This window comes from Stigmatopora argus, chromosome 11 (genome assembly GCF_051989625.1).
Source record: "Stigmatopora argus isolate UIUO_Sarg chromosome 11, RoL_Sarg_1.0, whole genome shotgun sequence".
NCBI lineage: Eukaryota > Metazoa > Chordata > Actinopteri > Syngnathiformes > Syngnathidae > Stigmatopora > Stigmatopora argus.
In genome coordinates, this window is record NC_135397.1 from 10482330 (window position 1) to 10502311 (window position 19982).

At 37.9% G+C, this 19982-nt stretch overlaps 1 long non-coding RNA gene across 1 annotated transcript in view; it reads left to right on the forward strand.

Annotated features, from left to right (window-relative positions):
* Window positions 1–4030: 4030 nt before the first annotated feature.
* The window catches only part of LOC144084454 (uncharacterized), a 34043-nt gene continuing 18091 nt past the window's right edge, over window positions 4031–19982 (forward strand). Inside the window, exon 1 of the long non-coding RNA XR_013303816.1 lies at window positions 4031–4288. This is a non-coding gene — a long non-coding RNA (uncharacterized LOC144084454). The remainder of the gene's footprint in view (window positions 4289–19982) is intronic.

A 19982-nucleotide genomic window follows, 5' to 3' on the forward strand; every position in this document is an offset into this window, starting at 1 on the left:
ATATATGGTGATCAGAAAAACTATAATTGTCTCGGTAAATTATGAATCAAAAACGTACATCGATGCAAATGTATCATTATTAACTCTTATTGGAAAGGTTTAGTTCAGGTCGACTCAGGCCTGACCTAACAGCCAACGAAAGATGTCACCTACGTGGGGTCCTTCAGATGTCTCTTCCACTTGAAAACCTTTTAAGTAAATGGCAAGTTGACCTCGGAAAAAGGAGAATGGGGAAAATGAATAGAGACGTAACATAAAATCAACAGTCTCTCTGGTTTAAAACAACTTGACAATTGAGCCCATTCACTAAGAGAGCATTTTAAAAGAAAAGAGGCTGCACTGATAAATCAAATGTCATGATACAAAAATTTAAGTTATAACATTAAAATGGAAAATTGAATGAAATTCATAAAAGTTCATTACTGTTACGCAAATGCAGTCAAACAGTTTGGTAAGACGCGATTAGGAAGGCAAGTTACAGTTAGTCTGAGTTGATTCATTTCCTTTTTTAATGATGTAATATCATGCGGGGCAAAATGTACTTTGAATCAAGTCCATTTTATTTAAATACCAAAAGAAAAATGAGCGCAGCTGCAACAAAGTATTCCATTGGTTCATCTACTTCAACCGTAGCTTTTACATGAATAACATCTAAAATGATTTGTCATTGAGGCTTACGTAGGTTGCAAGATGATTTTTTTTCTTTTTCGCCCAATTAACCTCCGCCTTCTAAACGCTCATCGACCAATCACACGCGTCAAGGAAACCGTCGTCCAACAAACTCTCGGGTGCACCCTTATCTATTGGACATTTATGAAATGAAATGCAAAAGTTGGGTCTCCTCGCACATGTATAAAGTTATATTTTTAAAAGTGAACTTATTGTTTTTTAGGGCTGTCACTATCAATCAACTGGAATTTTCATCGCATGATTTTCTCTTACTCAGACACAGATTGTCTTATGGTGGTCAAAAATGGTGTTATTTCTAATATTACAAGTTAATTGTCACAACTTTATAGTATTTGTTTATCTTTCCAACATGGCTGCTATGCCCACAATAATCTGTTCTTACCATAAAGGCTCACCTTCACCCACGTGTTTTTGACGCTGTTCTATTTTTTGGGTACAATTTTCTTCCTCTTCTATTTTTCATTGGAAGTTGTTGGCCTGGTGACAGTTTGCTTACCTTACAAGATCTGACACCTTTTGAGAAGAAGGAAATGGACCCTTTTTACCAGTCATGTTAAAATCCCATGTCGTGGAAAACAACAGAATATAAACCAGCCCAAACATCGCTGTAAGTGTTTGAATTGAGAGGCCCTGCAGTCATTACTGAAAGTGGTGGAAGAAGCAATTTGCTGTCATGTCCTGTTTTCTTACTATTTGCACTGAAAGGGTCGTTTTCAGGCGGCGCTGAGTTTGAGAGCAAATGAACATCAGCGAGGCATTTGCCGTTGTGTCTTATTGCTCAGTGAATTGGACCTCAACATCAAATCGCAGTCAGAATGAATTGATTCTGGGGCTTGAAAGCTCTTAAGTGCTCACTTGAGATGTGGTATATACTGCGATTGGCTGCACACAATTTCAGGGTGTCCCCTGCCTCCTGCCCATAGTTAGCTCCAGCACCCCCTGCGACCGTTGTGAGGATAAATTAATATTATTATTATGAGATAAGATTTTTTTCGTAAAACAAAATAAGGCTCATTTACATTTACACCTTCTTCATCTGATTCAGTTTTTTATGAGATCCATAAAAGGGAAAAATAATCTTCCAAATTGAAATTAGACTTCCCAGCATGATTTCAAGGCTCAACATTCAAGGGGAACGCAAAAGAATTCTATCCAAACTGAACCAGAGCCAAGATGATTTAAGCAGAGATAGTGACATCACTGCATCAAGTTGAATCTCATAATTGGATTGGATTGGATAACTTTATTCATCCCGTATTCTGGAAATTTCATTGTGACACCAGCAAGAACAAGCATAGTTATAAGTTAGACAGTACAGTCGCAAAGGCCGCAGAACAACAAAGCAAAAGCACAAAGTACAAAGCAAATCAAAGCCAATGGGATCATTAAGAATCACCAAATCAAATCATTAAGACAGAAAAGCAGCAAAAACACAAAATGAGCAAGAGTGGACGGAGCTACCGCCACCGGCTGCCATTTGAACGGCCCCATCTAGGTTTCGGTAGCAAAAACGGATAGACTCAAAAAGACGTTGTAAAGTTGGACAAAAACTGGAACCACACACAGGAAGTCTTCCACGAGATGGGGAACTTCTGCAGACTGGGACCGAGGTAGAGAATATGCAGAGTCACTCTTCCAAGCTTATCCACACAGTTCCTCAGTAGTCTGGAGCTGAAGAAAAACAGCCCTAATAATAGCGACGCTACTGCTATAAAACTACATCTTCAATCAAAAGTCATTGTTACGTGGTGTACTTTATGCAGTTTTGACAATATTGCTTTGCTTACATGCAACATTAACTTTTGATAGCTTATCAGATCAGGAATTTGAGAGACCTTGGACATTGTTTGGAACATTCACAACTTCTTAATCGGACCTGACACAAATGACTGTACTTTCAAATTCAAGATGCAGAAATTGAAAGTGGAGATTATTTCCTTCATTACTATATTTACTGATTTAAAAATTAATTTGGCAGAATGGATCTTTTTTTTAGGATGTGGCTCTTTGACCCTCTCAGTTTAAAATGTTGGCTCTTTGTGTCTAACTTGTTCGCCACCCCTGTTATCGTGCATGTGTGTGGTTTTCATGATGGGTGTGGGTATGTATGTGAGTGATGGAGAGAAAGTGTGGGAGGCTTGGCATATCCGGGTGGCAAAATGTGTCTTTATCTTTGAATATTATTGTGTTTGTCCAGATGCTAAGGTGTTGCTCCATTGTGGGGGATGTTTGAGGATAACACTTTTTATACCTGGTGGCTACAATCTAAGGATTGTAGGCGTTTAGCATCTTGGAAATAGTCTCAGACAGGAATGATTGTCTTATGACTAACCATTATTATACCGGAGTTTACTTTTTATGCTCGTGGCAATAATGTGTGTTTTCATCTTTGTTTCCTATAAGTTTATGCCGTCACTGTTATGGTGGGGGTGACAGTAGGTTAGTCTAGAAAAGTTTGAAAGCAAGAAAAAAAATGTCAGTTTGTTTCCGGACCACCATTGAAGCCTTTTAGGAGGGGGAGACAAATTGTGTTATGTGGGCTACTTTTTGAAAGATTACAAACTACCAAGAAGAGTTTTTATTTTTATGCTGGCACAGTAGTAGAGCTTGCTAGCAAGCTTTGAGGATTCAAAACAAAATACCAAACCCAAATTCTTAAACACAGGTGTCAAAGTGGCGGCCCGGGGGCCAAATCTGGCCCGCTGCATCATTTTGTGCGGCCCAAGAAAGTAAATCATGAGTTTCTATTGTAGGATCAAATTCAAATGATGATAGATGTACATTACATTTCCTGATTTTCCCCTTTTTAATATCAATCATTGAATTTTTTTAATCCAATATTTTTTTCTTTGTGTTTTTAGTACAAAAAGCATTTTGTAAAATCTAAAAATAAATATAAAGATATTTTCCATTTTCCACTTTAATATTGAACATAATGAAAAAAAAAATGTTTCCATTTGAAATGAAAGATGATTAAAAGAAATTTTCCATTACAAAGAAAAAAAAGCTCAAACAAACATTGCTTTATATCTATAAAAACTGACTGTTTCAATCCAATTAAAAAAAAATCTAAATATTACATCTAAAATGGTCTGGCCCACATGAAATGGCATTGACATTAATGCGGCCCGTGAACCACCCTTGCTCTAAAATATATGCCTGGTTAATGGTTTTGCAAAAAAATCCTGATAAAGAATCTATGTCCAGTCATACAAAATATATGACATCAGGGGTGGGCAAACTATTCCACAAAGGCTTTTCATTCCAACCCATAAAGAGGACAGCTTTTCACCAATCTGGTGCAAGTGCAATCAGTGGATTGCTGTCAGCTGCTTCTAATTTTCTGCAGAAATCTCAAAGTAGCTTTGCAGGATCAGTTGCAACAAAAACCTGTACCCACGAGGACAGGTTTGCCTACCTCTCTATTAGATGGTCTGAAAATATTTGGGTTTTCTGTCATAGGTGGCGGTTGAGCTATATTCAGTAGTTAGTGTTTTTAAAATGTGAGAAGCTTAATATGCAACGACAGGCCGATGGATTATACCTCTGCTATTTCCAGCTATCCATCAAGTTGATGTCTTCATTGAATTGCAAAGGGGTAAGAATTTCCTTTATTTGGGAATGAACACCTAAAATCGATGATGCAATTATTTTAATGTCATAAAATGTCTGTGGGTATAGATAAATGTGAAATGCCATGTATTCCAAATGGTTATTGTTGTAGTTTATGAGGGAGTCCACTTCTTGTGAGAACATCCTGAAAGTACAGCATTCATCATACTAATGTGTCTGCATTTGGATCAATACCACCAAACTACACATTTGTATTTCTCTTTTTGTTATGACTATTCCCTGATGTCCTTCATGCTTTAGCATCAGCATCCTGTGTCGAGCGAGTAATGGAAATAACTATCAGAGTTGCCTTTGACACCATTATTCTTGCAGTGAAAAGCAGTCTCACCTTTTCTCTAGTCCTCTTAAATGTCAACATAGATGCCATACTCTTTTTGTACTGACCATTTGAGTGTATAACATCACAGCAAATCAGATACAGATTCTGTCTATCCTGCACGCAGAGACAACACTGACACTTGTATCTAAGTCCACTTTTGGGTGTTTAACCAGCCTACTGTGCATGTTTTGGGAATGTGGGAAGAAACCGGAGCACCTGGAGAAAACCCACGTAATCTCGCGGAGAAGGGTGTAACCCACCAGGGATTGAACCCTCAATCTTAATCTTAATCAATGTGAGGCATAATAGCAGATTATTATTTCGAGATGCTACAATATCACTTTTCAAAGCAAGACAGTACTCCCTACTCGACCAAAGAAGTACGAAAGTGCTGCAATCAATCTGGATTTACCCAGACGTGGAGATGAGAGATGTCGGTGCTCATGATATTTAGGCTGGTGGTGACAGAGCATTGATTGTGGGGTTTCTCCAAGACACTGACCTGTCACGGATAAGATTAAGCTGCCAGAGCGGGCCCATCATACTCTCTCAGCAGCATCCATTCCTCATCGGTATGCCTTGTGCATCTTTTGGCTTAAGTCCAGCAGGTTAACTGGCCGACAGATGGCAGAGATGAATGAAAGACGGCGAGAAGATGAGAACATGAAAGTGCTTGTTCTTCAATGTAACTGAACCAAGGAAGGTATAACTCACAGTTAATAGTCTATAGATTTATGCCAGCAGTTTAGAGACCTCTTATCATAGACACCAAAAAATTACAAATGAGATTTCAAACAAAACAAAACTATATAATATTGTGATTCCCTTGAAAGGAACTTCTGTGTAGAGAAAAGTAGACTAAACACGGCAAGATGTTGAAAATAAAATATGCAAATTGGGCCAACAGCTGCTCAAAAATGTGGACTTGATATTATATAAACACTGCCTGATAGATGGTAAATAAATATGGTTTGTAAATATGATTTCATTATTGTAGCAAATGGGGAAAAGCGCTTATTGTATCAATTTAGCTGCAAATTTGGCACTGTGACAAGGTTGGTACTCAGTGTTTTTTTTATTTCTTTGTGGAAAACTGTAGTTTAATTTTAGCTGGAAGGCATTGTTGGCCACACATTGGTTAATATCAATGACTTCTGTGTATTAGTTTTTGAAGTTTATGATATAAATGTGTGTATATGTATGACTGATAAAGGGTGTCCCTTGCTTGGTGCCCATAGTTGGCTGTGATAGGTTCCAGCACCCCCGCGACCCTTTTTGAGGATAAGCTGTTTGGAAAATAAGTAAATGAAAAATATTTTGCAAAATTATTATAATTTATTTTTTTCAAGAACATTTTTTGTAGTCTCCTTACAGTCCCGCAGTTCTTATTATAACCAGCAGGTGTCAGAAGTGCTTCTCATAAACTGCATTTTTTTTTCTTTTGATACTGTGCATAATTCTCTGGACATATTTCACGTGATATGAAAAAAAGGACTGCAGGTCACACGGGCTTAAGCATTATGTGTAGTTAATGAATTTGTGATGAAAGAAAAATGGATGTGAATAGGAATAGGAGAGGAGAGAGAACAGTGAGTGGGAAGGCATCACCCTCAGGCAAAGAGAAGAGCAGCTGGACAGACCAATAAGGGTGACTATCAAGCACCATCTCCACAAAATACAGGACTACCTGTTCTATGCTGTATGGATATTGAAAAAAAAAAAAAGATGAAAGTGGAAACAAAAAGCCCTTACCATCGCCCGTCGCCATGACAACCAGCCACAAGAAAGTCCCAGCCGAGAGACCTTGCGGCGGGTAGCTGCAGGACCATAGTGGCGAATGGCCTCCATTACTTCTCTCTAATCAGTGAGCCGGTCCAAGATTGTTGAAAGCAATTTTAAAAGATCATCATAGTTGTTTTCCAACATTCATTTTTTCCTTCTGTTTTGCTTGGTGTTTTCCTTTTTAATAAGCACAACAGAGCAACCAAGCACTTTAACCTCTTGTCCATTGTGGCGACAGCTGTTGTTCTATCAAAACTACAGAATACTTAATTAATTATTACAAAGTCATATTAGTCATTTATTAAAACGGCCATTCCTAAACTTTCCGTACCCAGATGTCTTGCGAAACCACAACACAAACGGGCAACAAGATTATTATTTTCACGCGGCAACTACATTTAATGTTATACTTATTCCTGGGCCTTTAGTGGTGAGAGCTAAAACACCAAAAAAGATATTATGGGTTTTTGCACAATTTATAGGGAGGCACAGAAGAGGCTGGCTTGTTTATAGCAGCTATAACGTGAGAGTGAATGTTTTTGTGACGACCATAATTAGCTGAGGAAATCCAGTCAAGTACAACATAAGCTTAAGTCATTAAATTGACATCCACCTCAGACTCTAAATGTCTAAAAAGTAGGAAGGGAGAGGGAAAGGAAAACTTTTTTTAAAAAACTCAGCACATCTCCATTTTATAACATTAATGAAGTTGAATAATACTATCAAATAGTATAAATATTCAATTAAAATGTGGACATTTCAAAGATAATTGTGTATTCCTCTTGAAGCATTTTGTCTCTCTGCTACACGAGACTTGGACTGTGTTCCTGCTCGATATTTCAGAATCAAGAATGAATATTTCATTTACCGTCGGGGTGGGAACTCGCCTCGGATGCTGCTGGCGGTGGATAACATGGCTCCACTCACGCACACCACCTTGATGTGTCTTCTTCCTCTGAAATGATCTGAGCTGCCGATGTTTCCTTGAAAGGAAAATGGAAGAAAAGCAGAGGAGAAGATGACTGATTGTCTTAAATTCAATGCTTCCGCACATTTATCGCTTCCATCTCAGACATACTGAGACTTGTCATACTTGTTATCCAGGCTGTTGCCACAGAAGTCTCCTTTAGGAATAGCATTGCTCTGCCCCTTGTAATGAAGTAGCAGACAGAAATCATGCAGAAGTCATGAGTAACGGAGACTATTTGAGTAGTAGCAATACACTCATGAAGTGGTACACCCACAGGGGTATAAAAGTGAAGAATATGTTGAGCTCTTCTCTCCATCTCACTCAACTAAAACGGCTTCCTATCGATAGAGAAGACGGTGGTGTTTGCCTGTGGGGATTTTCGTCCATCCGTTCACAACAGAAGAGGTCAGAGATCATTTCTGTTTAGAGCAGGGACTCCGTTTGTCTCGCATAGCGTCTGGTAAAGGTTGACATTGTTCTTCCTCTCTAAACTTTACCAAGAAGACCTACATGAAACTTGCTAGAATAGTAATTTGTGTTTTTTATTTTATTTTTATTTTTAAACACTTAAGATAAGATTGGAGTATCTTATGTTATCTTTAAACCAACCCCATAGAGCAGGGGTGTCAAACTCATTTATTTGTCGCGGGTCACAAGGTAGTTTCAATTACATCTGGAGGGCCGTTATGTCTTCCAACCAAGTTGCCAAAATTAATCAATTAATAAATTGACAGCTTTCTCGATCGTGCTAATCGATAGATCATTTTTGGACATTCAAATTAGTACAAGTTGTTTGCAATTATTGATTTAAAATGAGGAAACACAGGAAATCATCTACAATCTTCATTTGAACAGAAAGTTGGCACTACTTTCTCGGGCCACACAAAATGATGCGGCGGGCCATATTTGGCCCGTGGGCCGCCCCTTTGACACCTGTGCCATAGAGGAAATTTGGTTCTAGCACCAACTCAAGTATTCAGTAATATAAAGTAAAAAAAATCGGCTTTTGATTTATGACATACTGCAGTTGTAGAGTACTGTATTTTCTATTTTAGTCCTGGGAATACCCATCATTTTTCATGGATTCTACTTTTTACAATGATAAAAAAAACTTCCTGAATGCATTTAGACTTTCCCATAGATAAAACCTTTTCTTTGTCCCCTGCCATATCTGTCCACCAAATTTTGCTTTAAAAAATTGGGTTGAAAATGCTAATACCTTCACCCAATTAATAACTGAAAATTGCACAGGAGCCTCAAAATGGGATTTGTTATAGTAGTACTACATTTACTAAAAAAAAGTCACCTAAGTCCTCCATAATTTACACTTTCATTTCTTTTGGAGAATGTACAAACTGAAACCGGTAAATATATTTGAATAGAATAGAATTTTTATAGAATATATATTTATTACATTTAATAGAATATTTGAATAGAATGAAGAGGTTCACTAGGATGATTGCTGTTGTGCTGATAAACAGTGCCCGAAATCAACCATCAAGTGATTTCTTTAAATAAAAAATATTTCTGGTAAATTGAAGTCATCAGATTATATAATATTGATGAGCATGGCATGTGCAATGCTTAATGTCATCTTGGAAGTCAAACACAAAAGTGAGGCAGAGCCTTTAATGTTATAATAATCAAAGCTTCCCTGGAAGGAGGAAAATATTGACCTACCTTTGGCCTCCTTCACAGATGGGTGCACACTTGATGTCCCACCCTTCTGCTCCTGCCATCAAATCAATCAACATTTCCAATTAACTGCATTCAAATGTACTAGCCAAAAAGAACCTCCCATTTCCACAACAGGTCGTGCCCACACAGAATAATTTGCCCTTTAGTCCCCTTTCCCTTTTATTGTTTCACACCATGACTAAAATGTTTTTAAGTGCTGGCCCAACACGGAGGCAATTTCTGTAGCATCCACTTTGGTTTGTAGTCCATTTCCCCACAGTTGATCATTTGGCTTTGAGTTGATGTTTTGAGCCATTTGTCCATTTTGTGGAATTACCACCCAATTTTCAAAGATGTACAGTATATTCACCGGATGGAAAGTGGAAAAAAAAAAAAAGTACTTGTTTCCACTATTGCCCTGCAAAATTCAATTTAGGTGTTGCTGACTAGCTGACTTTTATGTGATGGTTGGGGGTGATAAAGGGTTTGGGTCCATTTCTTGGCTGAATAATTAATTGATTGAGAAGCCTGGATATTTTGTGGGTATACTGTATCTCTATTAAATTTTATGACTGTAGAGACAACAGCTGCTAAGTGTCGGCATCTTGCTCTTTTTTTTTTTTCCCCCGAACCCTCTCACTTTTTTCTTCTAAATGTTACTGCCATAGAGTGGATCTCATCTTTAGTAAAACCCTCAAGGCGCTTGAAATGTCTCCAGATGTGCTCCTCCCCCACGTTGTGGACTGAAGCATCCCTCTCCTGGCGTTTTTTTTCACGCGGCCAGCTCGTTTCCCCTTCATTTACAATCAAGGCACATTTCAAGCTTTATCGAGGAATCAGCTTCCCTTCCTTGTTTGCCTCTCTTGCTGTGAGATTAATTGGAAATGCAAACTGTAATCAGATCAGTGCAATAAAGATGAGTGGTGTAAAGATGGAAGATAGGAGGGACAATTCTGAATAAGAAATGAAGCTGTTGCTTGTGATAACAGAGAAGTTGACTTAATCAGCCAAATGGTTTGTTTTGGTCCTATTCCTCTACAGTTATTTGGAATTTTCTTTCAAATTAAGACAGTGAGTACTGTTACATAACTTGACATTTGTGCTTTACAGTCATGCAAAAACTGGATTACTCGGACTAGTTTTTTTTTTTTTTTAGACATATCCCAAACCTTTTCTGGTTTATTGTCGTAATGGTCAATATTATAGTTTGACTGTTCTTCCTTGTTAAATATATTGTTTACATAAAGAAGCTGGGACTGGGTAATAATAATATTAGTTTAAATGTCTCATCTCGTTTTCTGAACCGCTTTATCCTCAGAGTCGTGGGGGTGCTGGAGCCTATCCCAGCTGACTGCGGGCCACAAGCGGGGGACACCCTGAATCGGTGACCAGTCGATCGCAAGGCACAAGGAGACGGACAACCATGCACACTCACACCATACCTAGGGGCAATTTAGAGTGTCCAATCAGCCTACCATGCATGTTTTTGGAATGTGGGAGGAAACCGGAGTACCCGGAGGAAACCCACACAGGCCCGGGGAGGACATGCACACTCCACACAGGTGGACATGACCTGTATTTGACCCCAGAGCCGTGAGGCTGACACGCTAACCACTCTCTTCACCAGGCCGCTTAGATTAAATGTGTATAGCATATTTGATTTATGAGTGTAAAACAATATTTTTCTTTTGTTTATAAACAGAACACACTGTAACACAAGTCGAACTGCCGTTCTCTCAGTTTTATAATCAACACAATTATTATGCAGGCAGAAAAAACATTTCAAATAATTGTAGGTTTAACATTTTCCAGATCAAGAGGAAGAATATTTTTCCAGGCAAGGGTCTCAACAATGAACATGCATAATTCATTTTTTTTTTTTTTAAAGCTGCATTCTTTGACTCTTATAATGCCTTGAGGGGGCAAGACTGTTTATTTTTTATTGAAATAATCTCTGGGGGAAATGTTGCCCATGTGATTTTCTGACAATGTAGCTGAAATGGATATAAGAAGGGCAGAAAAAAGTGCGCAAAGTATAGGAGTGCAGTTCCAATGCTTTGAAAACCAAGCAACAAAAAAATATTAAACAAATACTGCTGTACACACCCACACAAAAATACAAAGGTCCGTTCGTTTAATATAGAATAATTTTAGCAAAATACCCAATTTTGATTCAATGAAACGGTACAAATGTTCCAACATATTAGCACCAATGTAAATTGTACAAACCTTAAAACACAAAAATAGAGAATACATTTACATAAAATATTATATTTAAAAATTAACTTAGAAATTCAGGCGGCCCGGTGAGTAGTGGTTAGCACATCGGCCTCATAGTCCCTTGTTTCCTTGCTTGCCCCCAAAATCTCCATTTTGAGAGATCTCCCCATATGGCCTCACCAGGGTTTTTTTCTGGATATGCCCTAATCTGACTCACCTCAACTCTCTCCTATTGATCTGTGAAAGCGGTGGCTCTCCTCATTTTCCCAAGAATCATTTCTTTGAACTACTACTAATACAACAGGGGAACTTGACTTTAAAAGTTCTACTGTATATTATATAGGCACAAATATATAATTCTTTTAACTGTGACCATTTTGTTTTAGTTCAAAATGTTATTGTGCGTGCGAGCCTGTTGTAGGGCTGTAAACAATGTGCACCAATAGCTGACATTCCTAATGTGCTTGTTAGCCACTCCGGGCTCCCCAGAGGCAAGAATATCAGTCCGAGGACTTATTTATGGCAGATTTTAACAAGCTAGTCCATGTGGGCCAGCCTTGCAAGATAAGAGTCAACGGTAATGTCATGTGCCACACAGTGCAAATGAGCTCTCCAAATGTTACTGGGCCTTCAACTTATGTCCATGACAGCAGGAAGACTGAAGTAAGATTGCCTGGGGCTGCATCGAGCACATTCATGTGTTAACAGCGGGATATTTCATTACTGTATTTAGGTTACGTAGTCTAAAGTGTAATATAAAAAAGAGAGAACGTCATGTGAGGACAAAATCTCATTTTTGTCTTTTATTGCTATCAAAATCTCTGCCAGTATGTCAAAAAAAAGGTTGCAAACAGGTTTCTCCGTGTGCCTAATTGGACAAATTTGTCATGTTTTGGCACTGCCAGGGGAACTGTATCGACATATTTACAGTGGTATTATTCCAGCATCATGCAATTTTGTGGTTTTTAGGTTTCAGTATTTCCATGTTGTATTCCACTTGCAACGTAGTATTATTGCCCCCAAAAATTCACAATCATAAAATGAATGTGCACACATTTTTTTTACAAGCACATCATTTTAAAAACATATTTCCAGGGGATGACCTTTTAATTGTTTCTGTTGCAATTTTGACTCCACTTCCAAAAGTGTGTAACCTAAAAATGTTGAAGATTGTGCAGTAATAGTTTAAATTTTATCAGCTTGTCTGTAATTGTGATGGGGAGAAAAAATATATAATTTCATGTTTTTACAGGTAACAATCCAAATACAGTTTGTTTTTGGCTTCAACTGGGAAGAAAGGAAAAGTTAGTGTTTGTGTACAGGGGGGGGGGCAAGGGTGAATTCATGAACTAACAACCTTGAGGTAATGGAATTGAAGTTCTCATTGCCATGGAGGCAGCCATGCATCTACTCTGTACTTATTAGAGTGCAATAAAGAGACGGCGTGTTTAGATTAACAGTCCCGCTTCTGTCGGTTTGATGGAAGGACAGAAGCTAAGTAGACAGAGAAGAAAAATAAAACCATACTGAATGGGGGAAAAATATCCATATTTAAAAACTGTCAGAAATTCATCAAGACAAAAGCAGAGATTTAGCAATCGGCCGGATTAGCGTTGCACGAGACACAAAAACAAAACAATAGCATTAACACACAATAGCTGGACTTAATATAATGACACAAACGCTCAATATTAAATGTACATCTGAAGGCAAAGAATAAAAATTGACTTGATTATTAAGGACAGTTGAGCAAGGAAGCGACGGCTACCAATCAATTCTCATATGAAGCACATAAAATACTGTTACATAGAATAGTGCTTCAGTATATTTGCAGTCAAAAGTGTTTCTTTGCACATATTTCAGTTTGTCTTTAAAGCAGGTTGTTAGCAGATGTTAACGTTTTCGACAAATCAAACATTTTTCCCTATCCTTGGACTTCTCGTCAACAAATATTTGCTAGTTATACTCGGAGTTTCAATTTGCACAACTGACAAAAAGAGAGCAAGGGTTTGGCTTTGATCAGCTGCTACATGAAAAAAATAAGCCAGATTCAAAAAAAAAAATGCTGAATGGTAAGCACTGACATCTAATGAAAGTAGCTTGGTCCGACTTTGCATTGACAGAGCGACAGTTTTCTCTCATCTTCAACTGCCACCAACTGATCTTTAAACACTACGCATGCCCTCAATGACGCATGCACGACTTGAGGTTTTCTTCTTATGTTATCTAGTTGCAACTCACCTCGAAATCGCCTTCAACTAACAATATCTGTACCTTGGGTTACCATGGAAACACGTAAAATAGATCTGGATGAAGAATGGTAAAATTTGGATAAGTGCAATATGTTTCATACGCTCATGATTCAAGATGATGCATTGCTCTGTTAGTCCTGAAATTCACTTTCCAGGTTAGTTGGCTTTGTTTCACCTCTACTAAATTGCCTTTTCTGTAGATGAAAGTATTAAACAGTATGGTTCCATTTGAAATTCTACCGAAAAGTATTCATGCTGTGAAGGTTGCAATAGATCCACCAGTACATTGTTGACATCCATCCATTTGTATTCTCCACCATTATGAGAGTCAACGGTGAACTGAAGCCCATTCCAAGGTCTGGTTGACGTGTTTTGCTGAATTTTTCGAATAGCAATTTTTAAACCCTTCACTCAAAAAGCTATAGAGAACTAGTTTTGACAGCTGTGATAGACATTGGTTCACTTTCAGGATTAGCAAAAGCTTTGAGAGTGAAGATGCTGGACAAGAAGCCCGGCAGGGTGTAATTCTTCCATCTTAAGAGCCACTGCGGGGTGGATTTCAACTCTGATTTGTGCCAAGCAGTCAAATAACTTTGCACTAAATCAAATGTATTTTGCAAGCTAAAACACATTGTTGTCATGAATTGAAACAATGTGAAACAAATCAGCCCTAAATATGTCCCAGGGAGCAGTCAATTCCCTAGTGGGACATTTTTCAGAATGTTTAATTTGCACTTCAGTTTTCCTTTGGGACAGCTTCAACGCCCGAAACACTGACTCTTCTGATCTTATTAACATATAAATGTCGAGCACATATTTTACCTCACATGATTTATTGTACAATAATCAAAGCTTTCCAATTGAAGTGCAGTGTACAGATTTACTACATTTTGGGTGGGTGTGTCTCCATCTCATTGTTTTTCTAACTCTTTAGTCAGTAAGACACAGTCACCATCAAGAGGATAAAGATAAGGTTTTGACCGATATTTATCATCATGAGATTATTTTGGTATGTTCTGTAATTGTTGTCTATATGTCAGATGGTCACAACTTAATAGCATACACTATCGCTAGGCTGATATCTCCGAGTTCAAAAAATAAATGCAATTATTGAAGGATACACTCTTAGTCTGCTCTTGATATTAGAAAGGATAACGCACCATTATTATGTTGGTGAATCTTTACTTTGAGCTTGTCTGTGAAATGCTGGATTTGTATTTTTATCTGGGCTTGCAACACTTTTTCACCTTGGCCTTGATTATTATCCTATATTTGTACAAATCCATTGAATTTTAGTAAAAACAAAATGAGTTCATTTGGCTGTTTAATAGCTGTGCAACCTTTATACAACAGCGGGTGCTTCTCTGCATATTAACGTTGCATACATTACACATAGCATGCCCATATTTGGAGTAGGGCTTAAACATCTGTGAAACATAAAATCATAGTTATGAAAATGTAAGTTGTGCTATGTGAAACAATCTATGCTTTATTTTCAAATCAATTTTTATCGCACCAGAAAAAAAATTCAAACGAGTATTTGTTAAGCACCATGTTTATAATCACATTTACAATGAGTATCAAGACAAAGGAATATGGCTTTAATTACACCAGCTAAGAGACCGGAATGAAAATCCCATCCTAAAATAGGCTGGACATTTTGCAGACAAAAATTAACCATAGACAAATTGAGATCATGTACAGCATATGCCTAGTTCAAGGTATATTGTAAGCAGTTTTTTCCCACTTATGTGAATTTATAGTTGATAATGTGTTGCAATTATCCATGCAAGAATGATGAACCCAGAGGTGACAGACTATACTGCATTTATCAATGACAGACGAGCATTTTTACGCTCTTTCTACAAAGTCCACAGTAAAACACGACAAGAGCTTGACCTTCCATTGTCCCATTTCATCATCCCTGCTATCTCCCCATTAGTCCGACAGTCTGACCAACAAGAAGGTGAAGGCAAAGACGTGTGCTAATGAATTACTTGTCCAATTATAGATAGGGAGGATGCACAGATATCCCATTTCACATTAATTTGCACACGTTCAATTGCCATCATTCTTCTGTTTACCTCATCTCGCCTCACAACAGACAACATGACCGTGAGGAAAGTAGCATTGGAAACAATACGTAACGTAGAGGACATCACTTGTAGGTAACTTTCTGTTGGTCGTGTAATCATTCATGTATATGATCGTGGTAATTATTCCAGACATTGCCATCTGTTTTGGAAGGGAACAGTAAAAACAGAAGGCTAGAACAATGTATAAAGTATAAAGTCCAAAGTCCGTTTCTTGCTGCAAGCTACTAAATGTGGGCTGTTTTCTTGTGAAGGAGCAGCTGCTGTATTTCTGTACATGTGGAGGATATTCAATGGTCTTTTATTCTGCCTTCTGCTACTAGTAAAGGCGTCTTGTCTTCATTTTACGCCTGAGCAGGTTCCATCATCAGTTTTGTCACATTAACTTCTTTTAAGTATTGCCTCCTTAGTATTTCCTTCTCATTATGAACAAATTTACTGCTTTCTCTTGTTTTTTTTAAGCCTTCAAGAATCTGAAACAGCTATGTGGCCCTTGCGGACTTGAGCCTGAGTCAGTGTTGGCGTCAACCACAATATAATTGGTTCGGCAAAGAGCAGTTTAAGAACAACTTCAGGGAAAAGGGGGAAAAACACAAATGGAAGACCACAGAATAAAATGAAGAACAGATTAGGATGGAAATACTGTGTTACGGCGGAGGAACTCTGTTTGTCTTTGGATTTGAACACTCCTAAATATTAACAGTCCATCCAAGACACCTTGCACAATCATGTACAGCAGGGGTAGGGAACCTATGGCTCGGGAGCCATATGTGGCTCTTTTGATGGGTGTATATGGCTCGCCGCTAACCTGTGTGATAAAATATGGGAACCGCTGGTGAGAGACCACCTAAATGGGAGCGTCACACTGTGGTGCCAACACTCTAGCGCCTTTTTAATCATAATTTTTCTTCATTATACTCTTCTGCAGGCATATTCTCATTGATACTCATTGATTAGCAACAGTGAAAACATGTTCTTAAAAGAATTCAGACTTTTTTTTACTTTCAAAGTGGTGAAATGATTAATAAATGCACACATTTTCATGTATTTTTACTTTTAAATTCTGAGTATGGCTCTCAAGGAATAATGTTTGAAAATATGAATTGTTTATGGCTCTCTTTGTCAAAAAGGTTCCCGACCCCTGATGTACAGCATACAGAAAAGATGATCACAAGAAACCAATGGTTTTCTGTGGTTCATACGTCGTCTGAAAAATCTATAGGTTGCAAAGAATCAGCAATTCATAGGAATTTGCAACTTCAAGTATTTTCAGATCGAAATATTTTTAATTTCTGAATTTTCTATTTTCATTCTAAAAGTGTCTAACTGTTCTGTCTATGCAGTAAGCATACTAGTTGCTTTGGCAACTCACTCCCTAGTGTTGCGGGGGGTGCTGGAGCCTATCCCAGCTTACTTCGGGCCAGAGGCGGGGGTACCCTGAATCGGTGGCCAGTCGATCGCAGGGCACGAGGAGATGGACAACCATTCACACTCACACCCATACCTAGGGGCAATTTGGAGTGTCCAATCAATCTACCATGCATGTCTTTGGAATGTGTGAGGAAACTGGATTACCCGTAGAAATCCCACGCAGGCCCGGGGAGAACATCCAAACTCCACACAGGTGGACTGACCTGGATTTGAACCCAGGACCCCAGAGTTGTGAGGCTGATGTGTTAACCACTCAAGCGTTGGCAGATATCTTGGTAAAATCCATTTTTAAAGGAGGTTGGAATCTCATCTGAAGATATCCAATTCCATTTTTCTCCACTGCCATGACCCATTTCCTAATTGGGCCACATGGCAGCAGATATTTTAAATGTGAAACTCATCCAGAGAGAGTCGAAAACAGACATAAGTTGATGTGCAGAGCTATAATACAGTGTTTAAGTGTTGAAATATTTCTGTCAGCCCCATTTACGTGCTCACCCATTTGAAGGGGCCACGAGTGATGATTCTTAGCTACACACTTTTTTTTTTTCATTTCACTTGTCCAACCTAGTGTAGATTTCTGATTAAGCAGTTTTAAATATGTTAAATTTGCAAGTGGGACTACATAAACACACCCTGGATTTACCCTCCATGAATGTACCATTGGATTTTGACACTTGTTAGGAATGTCAGCGAATTCCTAAAGAAATCTGTTCTCTGAAAAAGAGCACACTGTCTGACAACAAACTTTGAATATGTTTTTTTCTTTTAGTAGTGGTGTGTGTTTATGTTTAGTATTTTGAAATGATAATCCGTTGTCCAAACAAATCATCACATTATCATATCAGCCTTTGCAAACAGACTATAACAGCATCTGATAAGCAGCTTGGCATGCAGTAAGCAGTTATTGATGATATTTTTAGAGCATTTCATCTGAGACACTGGTGGATCTCAATATTTGCATCAAAGTGAGTGAAAGCGAGAACTTGTCCCTCACTGGTTTCACTCTATATGCCGTGTATTGTTTCTCCTTGGCGGTTGCCAGTAATTGGGCTCAATATTTCCGCAGTGGGGACACTCGAGTTCATCTCCGAGTGTGCTCATAAACAGCATAAACCAAATATCTGTATCTTTTAATGTTTCCAAACACGTGTGGCGTGACAGGAAGAGACAGACACGTTACTTGTCGGAGCCATTGTATTCGTTTTGCACTAGCGCCGTTCAGTGAATGAGAATATGTCTATGGTCAGGCTACATATTAGAACGGATTGTGTCTTTGTTTGCTTCATTATACATGTCAACACTAGAATTATGAAGTCATGGTTTATTGTAATCTGGTTAAACAATTCACGGTATATACGAAGACTTGTAGAGCATCAATGTTCAGGTTTAGTGACTCAATTCAAATTAGTGAAAGATTTTAATAAAAAATCAGTGAACAGATATAGTCTCGGCTCTTAAAAGATTGGAGTGAAGAAACAAAATGAGAGCACAGATGATGTATTTATCTGATAGTTGAACAATTTAAGGGAATTTACAAATGTTCATTTTTGAATGGTATGATTTGACATTTTCGGAACCTGCAAGAACAAACATTTGGGGTAAATTTCGTATGTTCATCAACATTTTGTGGAAAGTTAGTTTGACATTGCTGGTACCCAAAGAGGTGCGCGCAGAAATTCCAACTGCAATTAAATTTGCAGAAAAACAATACAAGAAAACTACTACAATGAACTAAAGCAATACATTAATTCTGTTGTAGCTGTCACTGACTAAATTGATCGTTTGCAACACATTTTCTGGGAAAAGACTGGAATATAAATTAATAGTCAAATAGCTTTTGGCATGTTGTTCTCTAAGATTATGCAAAAAATAAATAGTTTGGGGAAACAAGGGTTTGATTTCAAGTACCACCAATAGTTTTGAAAAGTTCAGTTTGTGTTTCTGAAAGCTCCAGCTGTTTTTGATGATACAAAGTTCAGTGTGAAAGACACCTTTTACATGGTCCATTAAAGAGGTTATTAGTGAACCCCAGTAAGGCTGATTGCTTGGACTTCCCTTGTGTTGCTGACTCTGCAGAGCATTCTGTGATAATTGCAAGTGATCGCGGTAATGTACACTTTAAGATTATTTCAGAGCCTCAGCGACCCTTGTGGGACGAAGCACTTCAGGAAATAAATGAATGAAAGCATAGTAGATTAAAAAAAAACAAGTTGGAAGGAAAGCTAGCAAACTCACAAAAGTTAGTATCGAATTGCTCTCCATTAAATCCTTTAGAAAAAAACTGCCCAAACTGGAAGTTTGAACTGGAAGAGTAATCCAATACAATCGGCATCTTCAAAAAAAGAGCCTAAGGTAAGCGGCGGAGGGAAATAAACGTCGCTTGATACAGAGTTTTAAAGAAATGAGAGCTACAATTTAATAATTAAAAGAAATACAGTTAAAACATTTTCTTATGCCATGCGTAGATATAAAGAACATTAAAAAGCACTTACTATATCCTCTCGATCACATTTTGCAGGTTTCTTGATACTTTTACACTTTTATTAGAGTTAAATAATGCAAGGAGATGGGCGGTTATTTCACAAAGATGCTATTGTTGTCAGAGTAAACTAAAACACAAATTAAACTAATTTCATACTCCCACTAGTTTTCTTGGACTTTGCAAGCTCTCCGAATACATGGATTGTCAATTTATATACATCAAACTGACAGGAGGGTCCTGCTGTGTTTCTATGGCAACTAAAGACTGACTTATGTATTAACACATCACCCAAAAGAGCCCAGAGATTCTCAGATATAATGAATGAGGAGTATTTTTAACACTCTACTCAAGCTAGCCTCCAAGATTTGAATGTTATTTTTGAGTAAACAGCTTTCAAGTTGAAAAGCTCCTATGAAACAAATTTTGGGTT